We start from the raw sequence: 9,222 nt of genomic DNA, 5'->3' as shown, positions 1-9,222 counted from the left end.
GAAGTAACCTCAGAGGATGGCTTTGTCCCAATCATTCTAGAGTATCAGCTGATATAGGAGGAAGTGTGAAGTACTCAAGATCTTATCCACTTAAGCCTTGCTCAACAGTCCCTCTGCAGCTGTTATTTCCCAAGGCCCTCATATCAAGATAAAGTAGAGCCTGTTGGGATCTAAGAGCTGGCTAGTGCCTGACTTCCAAAGCTCGTATGGGAAGACAGTCTCTTTACGTGGACACAGACCAACACAATTTATAAGCACAGTAAATGCTGAAATTTCTCACCTTCCAGAGGAATAAGGTTGACACCCAAGTGCAAAGTTCATGAAAAAAAAAACTTTTATTATATAAGATCTGTTTGCTACAACATTTCCAGAACATGTTCAGTTCCCTCCATTTATTTAATTTGATTTCTATCTTGTCCTCCAGGGAGCTCAGAACGGGTTATAAGCCAACATTCACAGTAGGTTAAATTGGACAGTACGTTTGGCAATACAATACCATACAATACAGTAGATTAGACCAGAGGGTCACCAACTAGTGGTCGTTGGGAGAGTATTTAAAAAAAATTATCAACTGCCTATATCGAGGTGGCATTGCAATAACATGCACAGAATATAACAAAAGAATTTTACAAACATCTTGGTTTACAGATGAATAATCACATTTTGAAAAGATCTTCACAGTACAGTTCATCTTAAAAACAGCATTAAATTTCAGAATATCCGATAACGCTCTTAAAGCTCCAGTTAATTTGTTCCACAGCGTTACCCCCACGATACAAATGTTCTTGTGTTTTCAATGTATTTAAGAAATCTGTCAAGGTGTTATATGGTCAAATTTTCTAACTCCACAAATTAGCCTTGCAGCCGCATTTTGGACCATTTGTAAAGCTTTGCACTGAACTGTTGGCTTGTTTGCAGCTGGACCTCTTAGTTGGAGAAAGGTCTTCCCAGCTCTTCAAAGGGTCTTCCCTGGCCACTGTTTCCAGGTTTGGTCCTACATCCAACGACTCACCTCCTACAGGCTGCAGAGAGATCAGAAAGGCATACGGTGAAAAACTGCAAGTTTAAAGCAATGGGAGGGGGGGGGGGATAAGAGGGTCTTGTCCAAATAAGGGAGAGGCATGGACTCAGGAAAGATTGAAACACAAAGAGTTTGGTCTTGAACTTTTAAGCACAAATAAAATTACTTTTCCAATTCTTTATTCAGCACAACAGAAGATATGACTTCTCAGGCATGAGTGTTGGAACTGGACAGGCTGAGCCAAACAGGGCAGAGATTGGAACCCAGGAATTTGCAGAGGGAGGAAGTCCAAGACATCCTGCCAGTGAAACAGGTAAGAGACAAAAATCCCAACCTGCAGCATACAAGTTTCCTTAAACAGGAGGAGGAGAAGACGGAGGGCAGCTGAAGGCCACATTAATGGTGCCTTACCTATTGAGGGTTCCTCTCAGAATCTCAGTCTGAGGAGACTCCGTATCCGAGGAATCTTTCTGCGGTTTCTCAACAGTCAGAGGCAGCAGGGGTCCCAGGAGAAAGGTCCTTCTTGGGTCTAGGGAAGAGAGAGAAAGTTACTGCTTAGGTCAGGGATACCCAAACCTGTCTTGGGTTTTCAGGGTATCGAAAATGATTAGGCATGAGATCGGCATGAAATTGGTTTTCAATAGTTGCATACATCTTCTTTGTCTGTCCACAATTAGATTTAAGGGGCGAGGGAGGAGAAGAGACAAGTAAATGTGCAGAAAATTTAAAGCAGTGATGTCTGAACCTGTGCTGGGGGAATCCCAGTGTGTCAGCTTTGAATACTAAGTTTACCATTTCTTAGTAAACAGGGTAGGTGGTCTGTAAGATCCAAAATAGAAGTCAGCAAAAAACAGCACAGCCAAAAAGGTGTGGAAACGGACTTTATTAAAATCCACATAAAGGACCTAGTCCACTAAGAGTGCAGGACTCAAAATGGTTTGCGTTTCGACAAAGTCTTCTTCAGGTGGTCCTATAAATGAGGGGTACATTAAAATTAATAATGTAATGTTTAAAACACTTAAAATTAAGTGATTTCATGCATGCAAGAATTGTGGGATATAACAGTGATGTAGAGATGAAGCTAGAATGATAAATTGGTGAGAGACTGATAAACAGTAAGAAAGAATAAGAAACAAGCAGGTATGAAAAGGTTTCATCTGAATAAAATACAAAATGTGATAAATTAGTGAAAGACCATAATAGATATCAGCCAAAAAATAGTGGTATTAAACCTTAAATATATAGAAAAAAACACTTTAAAAGTAGGATATGGAGGGTGGTTAGTGTAATATATACAGGAAACTAATAAGTGAGCCTACCAAAATGAAAAAAGAGAATGGAAGCTAGAACCACATGTTACATCAAGCAAATTAGCAGTGCCATATAAAAATGCAGGGAAAAAACGGCATATTGCCGATACAGATGAAAAATCTTAACTTCTGGTGCCCTCGGGGCTACAAGAAGCAGATGAAAGTAAAAACCCAAAAACACGGTCAATCCAACCATATGCCAATAAAATACCGCGTACTGCTGATAAATTAGAATAGAAATAACTTAAGCAATGCCTCTGCCGGGTCAGACCTGAGGTCCATTGTGCCCAGCAGTCCGCTCACGTGGCGGCCCAACAGGTCCAGGACCTGCATAATAATCCTCTATCTATACCCCTCTATCCCCTTTTCCAATAGGAAACTTCCGGTAATTTAACCGTGACTAAAAAGGAATTAAAGATATACAAGTAAACTATCACAACCAACAGATGTAAGAGAAGCTCACATCTGAATTTTGTTTCTCCACTGGTTAGAGGATATAAATTCTAAAGTCATCAACAACATCTTTTCTCACATCAAGCAGCATTATGGGGTAAAGATCTGGAACAACTTTTAAGCATACTACTTATGGGGAATTTAGGAAAAACCTAAAAACATATCTGTTCTTGAAGTATTTAGTAACTGACCTATACAATCTTAGTCCATGACAACTGACCTCAAGAACTGTTATCACTAACCCTTAACTTTAAAAAGATGCTACAGATTGAATAGAGTTAATCATTGTAAATCGCATAGAACTTCAGTCCTGCAGTATATAAACTGTTATCATCATCATCATATCTTGTCATGCTTGGAAAACATCTGCACATGTCTAAGAGGGAAGAAGAGGCGAAAACCCGGAACAAGCCAAAATAAACGGTAACAATAAAGGACTGCACAGGAAAGCCACGATAAGGAAGGGCTGTGCAGATAAAAACGAAAGCGAAAACCCAAGTTAGGGGCAGGTGCGGGAGACGAAGTAACTTACCTAATAAGCGGAGAATCTCATGCGAAACGCTGCTAACAAACCAAATAGGGATGCGTGTAGAAGGAAGAGCATTTAAATATGTATGGCAAAGGATTAGACAGAACCTAATTGGTGGAGAATTCCACGCGACTAAAAAAAGGGGAGGAGCAGGAAACGGGCAAGCATGCAAAAGAAGAACTAAGGTGAACGGAGAATCTAAAGTTAGGGGAAAAAAGCGTTAAGCACATAGGAAAGCGTATAGAGGATATGGAGAGTGGAGTGATACAGCTGTGTGGTACACAGAAAATTTTGTCAATTACTAAACCCAACTGCAAAGGAAGACAGAACAACATTAAAAAAATCTATCAAGTTGAAACATAATAAACAAAGACATTCTAACAAATGAGACATGAATAACAGTAAAAGAAAGATACATAATTACAATAAAGATGCCTATAGAAAAAAATAAATCTAAAAATTCTAATAAGCCACACAGATAATAAACGAGTAGAAAACCTATATGTATAAGTACATCAGTGCAATGTAATGCATATGAAAAAGTATAATTTATGATACCAAGTTAAAATATAAAGAAAGTCTATTTAGTTAAGCAAGAAACAAAAACGATTATATATGAAAATAAGTGATGCAACTAAATATCTTTAAAAATAGATTTGTCATATTTAAAAATCAATAGTTAAACATAATTAATTTTGAAGGGTAACAATTTATAGGGCCATTACTAATTCAATTGCCATGAATGAAATAAAGCACATTTGTAACAAAATGCATGACAAATATAAAAGCACGATGAAATCTACAATATCTTCAGAATGTGTAATTAAGAGACTATAATGAACATAAAAATCTAATGCATCATAATATATATATATATATAGATAAAATATAAGGCACATTAGAACATATAAAATATGTGTATAAAACCACATAATGAAATTCAAATAAATATGGAACATCAATAAATATCATTGAAGAGGTGTATAATATATTTCAAACCACATAAATAATTAAGACCATAATAAGCGTTAAAATCTTAACTCAAAAAGATATGACTAGATGCATCATGATGAGCATGTGTTAGTAGGATATCCAATTGATAATATATGCACATAATCTGCTTATCAGTTAAAGGTCAATTTGATGTAAACCAAAAATTCAAAGTAAATATTAGATTTCTCAAAGAAAAAGAGATGTAATCTACATTGTGATTAAGACCTGCAGGGTTTGTAGTGTTCCGATTGTAGAAGTAACTGGTTAATGTCACCTCCCTTCTGCCTTGGTGTAAATGTCTTAAATAGAAAGAAAGAAAGATCAACAATGTGATCCATTTCGATCCAATGATTAACCAATGGGGCAGATACTACTCATCTCAGAACACAACTACGATGTTCTTTTGGTTTTTCCCATGTATAGAAGATTGCACGGGCACATAATAATGTAAAGAACATTGTCTGTATTACAGTTAAGTCTGTATTCTTTTTTTTGTTCTGGGAGGTTTAAAAAATTGAATATTTGAAGTATGTTTACAGACAGACAAGAGATGCATCATGGACAACTATATGCATCCTGCTCAATCATAGGTAATGCTGAGGGAACCAATCGATCTTGACCTGCGAGAAAGAGACGAGAAATGACCACCACAAACCCTGACGGTCTTAATCACGACGTAGATTACATCTCTTTTCTTTGAGAACTCTATATATTTACTTTGAAATTTTTGTTTACATCAAATTGACCTTTAACCGATAAAAGCAGATTATGTTAATATATTCTAAATTGGATATCTTACTTAACACACACTTATCATGATGCATCTAGTAGTATCTTTTTGTGTTTAGATTTTTAACGATTATGGTCTTAATTATTTAAGAATTTTGAAATATATTGTATATTTCTTCAATGATATTTATTGATGTTCCATATTTATTTGAATTTCATTGTGGTTTTATACACATTATGTATTTTATATGTTCTAATGTGCCTTATTTTATCTATATATAAATTATGATGCATTTGATTTTTATGTTTGTTATGGTCTCTTAATTACATATTCAGAAGATAGTGGATTTCATCATGTGCTTTTATATTTTTCATGCATTTTATATGTTCCAAATGCTCCTTATTTCATCCATGGCCATTGATAATTAGTAATGGGCACCCATAAATTGTTGCCCTTCAAAATTCATTATATTTAACTATTGATTTTAAATATGACAAAACCTATTTTTAAAGATGTTTAGTTGCTTCACTTATTTTCATATAATCATTTTATGTTTCTTTCTTGACAAATAGACTTTTATATTTTAACTTTGCATCATAAATTATACTTTTTTATATGAATTACATTGCACTGATGTACTTACATATAGGTTTTCTGCTTGTTTATTATTTGTGTGGCTTTTATTAGAAATTTTAGATATTAATTTTCTCTGTAGGCATCTTTATTGTAATTATATATCTCTATATCTTTTACTATTATTCATGTCTCTCATTTGATAGAATGTCTTTGTTTATTATGTTTAAACTTGATGATTTTTTTAACGTTATTCTGTGTTCCTTTGCAGTTGGGTTTAGTAATCGCCAAAACTTTGTGTACCACGCAGCTGTATCACTCCATTCTCCATATCCTCTATACGCTTTCATATGTGCTTAACGCTTTTTTCCCCTAACTTTAGATTCTCCATTCACCTTAGTTTTTCTTTTGCATGCTTGCCCTTTTCCTGCTCCTCCCCTTTTTTAGTCACGTGGAATTCTCCACCAATTAGGTTCTGTCTAATCCTTTGCCATACACATTTAAATGCTCTTCCTTCTACGCGCATCCCTATTTGGTTTGATAGCAGCGTTTCGCTTGAGACTCTCCGCATATTAGGTAAGTTACTTTGTGTCTCCCACACCTGCCCCTCACTTGGGTTTTCGCTTTAGTTTTTATCTGCACAGCCCTTCCTTATTGCGGCTTTCCTGTGGGGTCTTTTTCAATTGTTACCGTTATTGTTATATATTTTGTCTTTTGTTCCGGGTTTCCGCCTCTTCTTCCCCCCTTTTTTTTGGACCTGGGCAGATGTTTTCCAAGCATTACAAGATGATAGTTTACTTTGAACCTTGACTAAAAAAGAATTAAGCACATATAAAATCAATTACCGGAAGTTCTTTCTATTCTAATTTATCAGCAGTACGTGATTATTTTATTGGTATTTTATTGGCATATGGTCTGGATTGACTGGGTTTTTTGATTTTTACTTTCTTCCATCTGCTTCTTTTTATTGTTTCCCTTTCCCTGCGAATATGCTTGATGTAACATTTGATAGCAATGCTAAGCTACAGATATCTTTGAAATTTTAATTAATTTATGGAAATTGTGCTTTTAATACATACATTTTTTTGAATTCGTTTTTCCACGTATTCCCCCCATAGGACCCTCGGGGTATGTATGTTTGTCCTGCATAGTGGTTCTAGTTTCCATTCTCTTTTTTCATTCACTTATTAGTTTCCTGTATATATTACACTAAGGTTACTCACCACCCTCCATTTCTACGAGACTGGAGTAACTGGGGCTCTTTTCCCTGGAGAAGAGGAGAATTAGAGGGGATATGATAAGACTTACAAGATCGTGGAGAGGAACAGATTCTTCAAACTTTCGAAAACTACAAGAACGAGAGGGCATTCAGAAAAGTTAAAGAAGAAACCAATGCTAGGAAGTTTTTCTTCATCCAACGGGTGGTGGACAACTGGAATGTGCTTCCAGAGGGCGTGATAGGACAGAGTACGGTGTTAAGGTTCAAGAAGGGATCGGACAATTTTCTGAAGGGATAAGGGGTACAAATAGTACCACTACTACACAGGTTCTGGACCTGTTGGGCCACTGCGAGAGCGGACTGCTGGGCACGATGAACCTCTGGTCTGACCCAGCAGACACTTCTTATGTTCTTTGGAACTTTGATTTATGGTAGTGGGGGGTCAGAGCCTGTATAGGTATGTGCAACTCACAAATGGAAGATTAGATTAGAGAACAGATTTGGATCAAAAGCAGAATTTTCAAAACTCCATAAAAGTTGAACTTAGTCAGCAAAAGTTCACTGGACCAGAGAGACTATGGACTTTTCCTCCAGTAAATTGTCCAAACACTTAACACTACTCTTATTATTGAGAAAGACATGGGGGAAGCCACTGCTTGCCCTGGATTGGTAGCATGGAATCTTGACACTCTTTGGGGTTCCAGAATCTCACTCTGAGACTCTGGAATGTTGCTACTCTTTGGGTTTTTGCCAGGTACCAGTAACCTGGATTGGCCACCGTGAGACCGGGCTAATGGTCTCGATTGGCATTGGTCTGACCCAGTAAGGCTAGTGTTATGTTTAGGGTCAACAGGTCCTCTGAACCATACTAATCCTATGGACACAGCACTGCCCTTCTCCTGGAGGCACACTTGGCTGGCCAGGTGTTTTAGGATTATACAATGAATATGCATACTGTATATTAGCGAACCATTGCATGCAGATCTCATGAATATTCATGGTCCTCCAGGGACCCTAAATCAGGCACCAGTCCCCATCGGTACTTATCACAGAGGGTTCCAGGATGGCAGCTGCAAATTATTATCAGATGTCCCTAGCGCATTCAGATGAAAGATACCAGGATTACCTCTAGCAGCTGTTGTCGTACTCCTTAGTAACTGCAGCTGAGCCAAAGAGATGACAGACAACACAGTTATTCTCGCCACGCTCTTGTGGAACAAAACCTCAAGCAATGGCTCAGAAAAAGCAGATGTGGACTCACCAGCATAAGTTCGATCTCAATCTAGCTTTGCAATCTACCGCAGAACTTTGTCTTTCTACCTGTGGGAAGGAACATATCCAAAACTGGTGACCAGAAATCTGGGGTTAGTCTTTGATTTTGGACGTTTTTCTCAAAGCTCCATTTCAGCCACTGAATCAACATGATATGAAGCTCAAGCAGACAATAGAACCTAAGCTAAATTACTAATACAACAGGGGATTAAGAACTCTGGACAAAGGGAGATACATACAAGTCGATATTAAAAATCATGTAATGGGCCAACAGTTGCTCCAGGCCACTCAGATCACTCATCTGGGGCTAACCACTGCAACTAAGCATGTAGCTCTCGTTCTCATCATCACTGCCCACTTGCCAAAGTGATAAACATTCAGGGGCAACCTGCTGGCCATTTAGATCTTCTATTGCTATCCAGCGCACTTAGAAGAGTGCAGCTCTTGTTCTAATCAGCCCTCTTGCCAAAGTGATGTAAACACTCAGGGTCGCCCTGCTAGCCATTCAGATCCCTCCTCTGGGGTTACAGCTCTTGTCGTCACGGTCACTGCCCTCTTACCAAAGGGATTTAAACAGTCAGGAGCGACTCCTGGCCATTTAGATCCCTCTTCTGGGGTTATCCAGCACATTATAAAGCATGAAGCTCTTGTTCTTGTCATCACTGTCAACTGACCTCTTCCCAAAGTGATGTAAACAGGCAGGGGCGACTCCTGGCCATTTAGATCCCTCTTCTGGGGCTAACCAGCACATTATAAAGCATGAAGCTCTTGTTCTTGTCATCACTGTCAACTGACCTCTTCCCAAAGTGATGTAAATAGTCAGGGGTGACTCCTGACCATTTAGATCTTCTATTGCTATCCAGCGCACTTAAAATTGTGCAGCACTTGTTCTTGTCAAAGCCCTCTTGTCAAAGTGATGTAAACAGTCAGGGGCGATTCCTGGCCATTTAGATCCCTCTTCTGGGGCTATCCAGCACATTTTAAAGCATAAAGCTCTTGTTCTTGTCATTACCGTCAACCGACCTCTTTCCAAAGTGATGTAAACAATCAGGGGTGTCTCCTGGGGCTATCCAGCACATTTTAAAGCATGAAGCTCTTGCTCTTGTCATCACTGTCACCCTG

The 9,222-nt window shown here is 38.0% G+C and overlaps 1 long non-coding RNA gene across 1 annotated transcript; it reads right to left on the bottom strand.

Annotated features, from left to right (window-relative positions):
• Positions 1 to 311: 311 nt before the first annotated feature.
• LOC117350206 lies at positions 312 to 8,808 on the bottom strand. The gene is made up of 4 exons (XR_004537257.1): positions 8,090 to 8,808; positions 7,955 to 7,991; positions 1,433 to 1,550; positions 312 to 1,022 (listed from the first exon to the last, which is right to left on the bottom strand). It is a non-coding gene; the product is annotated as an uncharacterized LOC117350206 (long non-coding RNA).
• Between the last annotated feature and the right edge of the window lie 414 nt (positions 8,809 to 9,222).

The sequence above is a fragment of the Geotrypetes seraphini genome, chromosome 16 (genome assembly GCF_902459505.1).
Source record: "Geotrypetes seraphini chromosome 16, aGeoSer1.1, whole genome shotgun sequence".
Lineage (NCBI taxonomy): Eukaryota > Metazoa > Chordata > Amphibia > Gymnophiona > Dermophiidae > Geotrypetes > Geotrypetes seraphini.
Note: the sequence above shows the minus strand (reverse complement) of the source record. Positions and strands in the feature narration are given on the sequence as shown.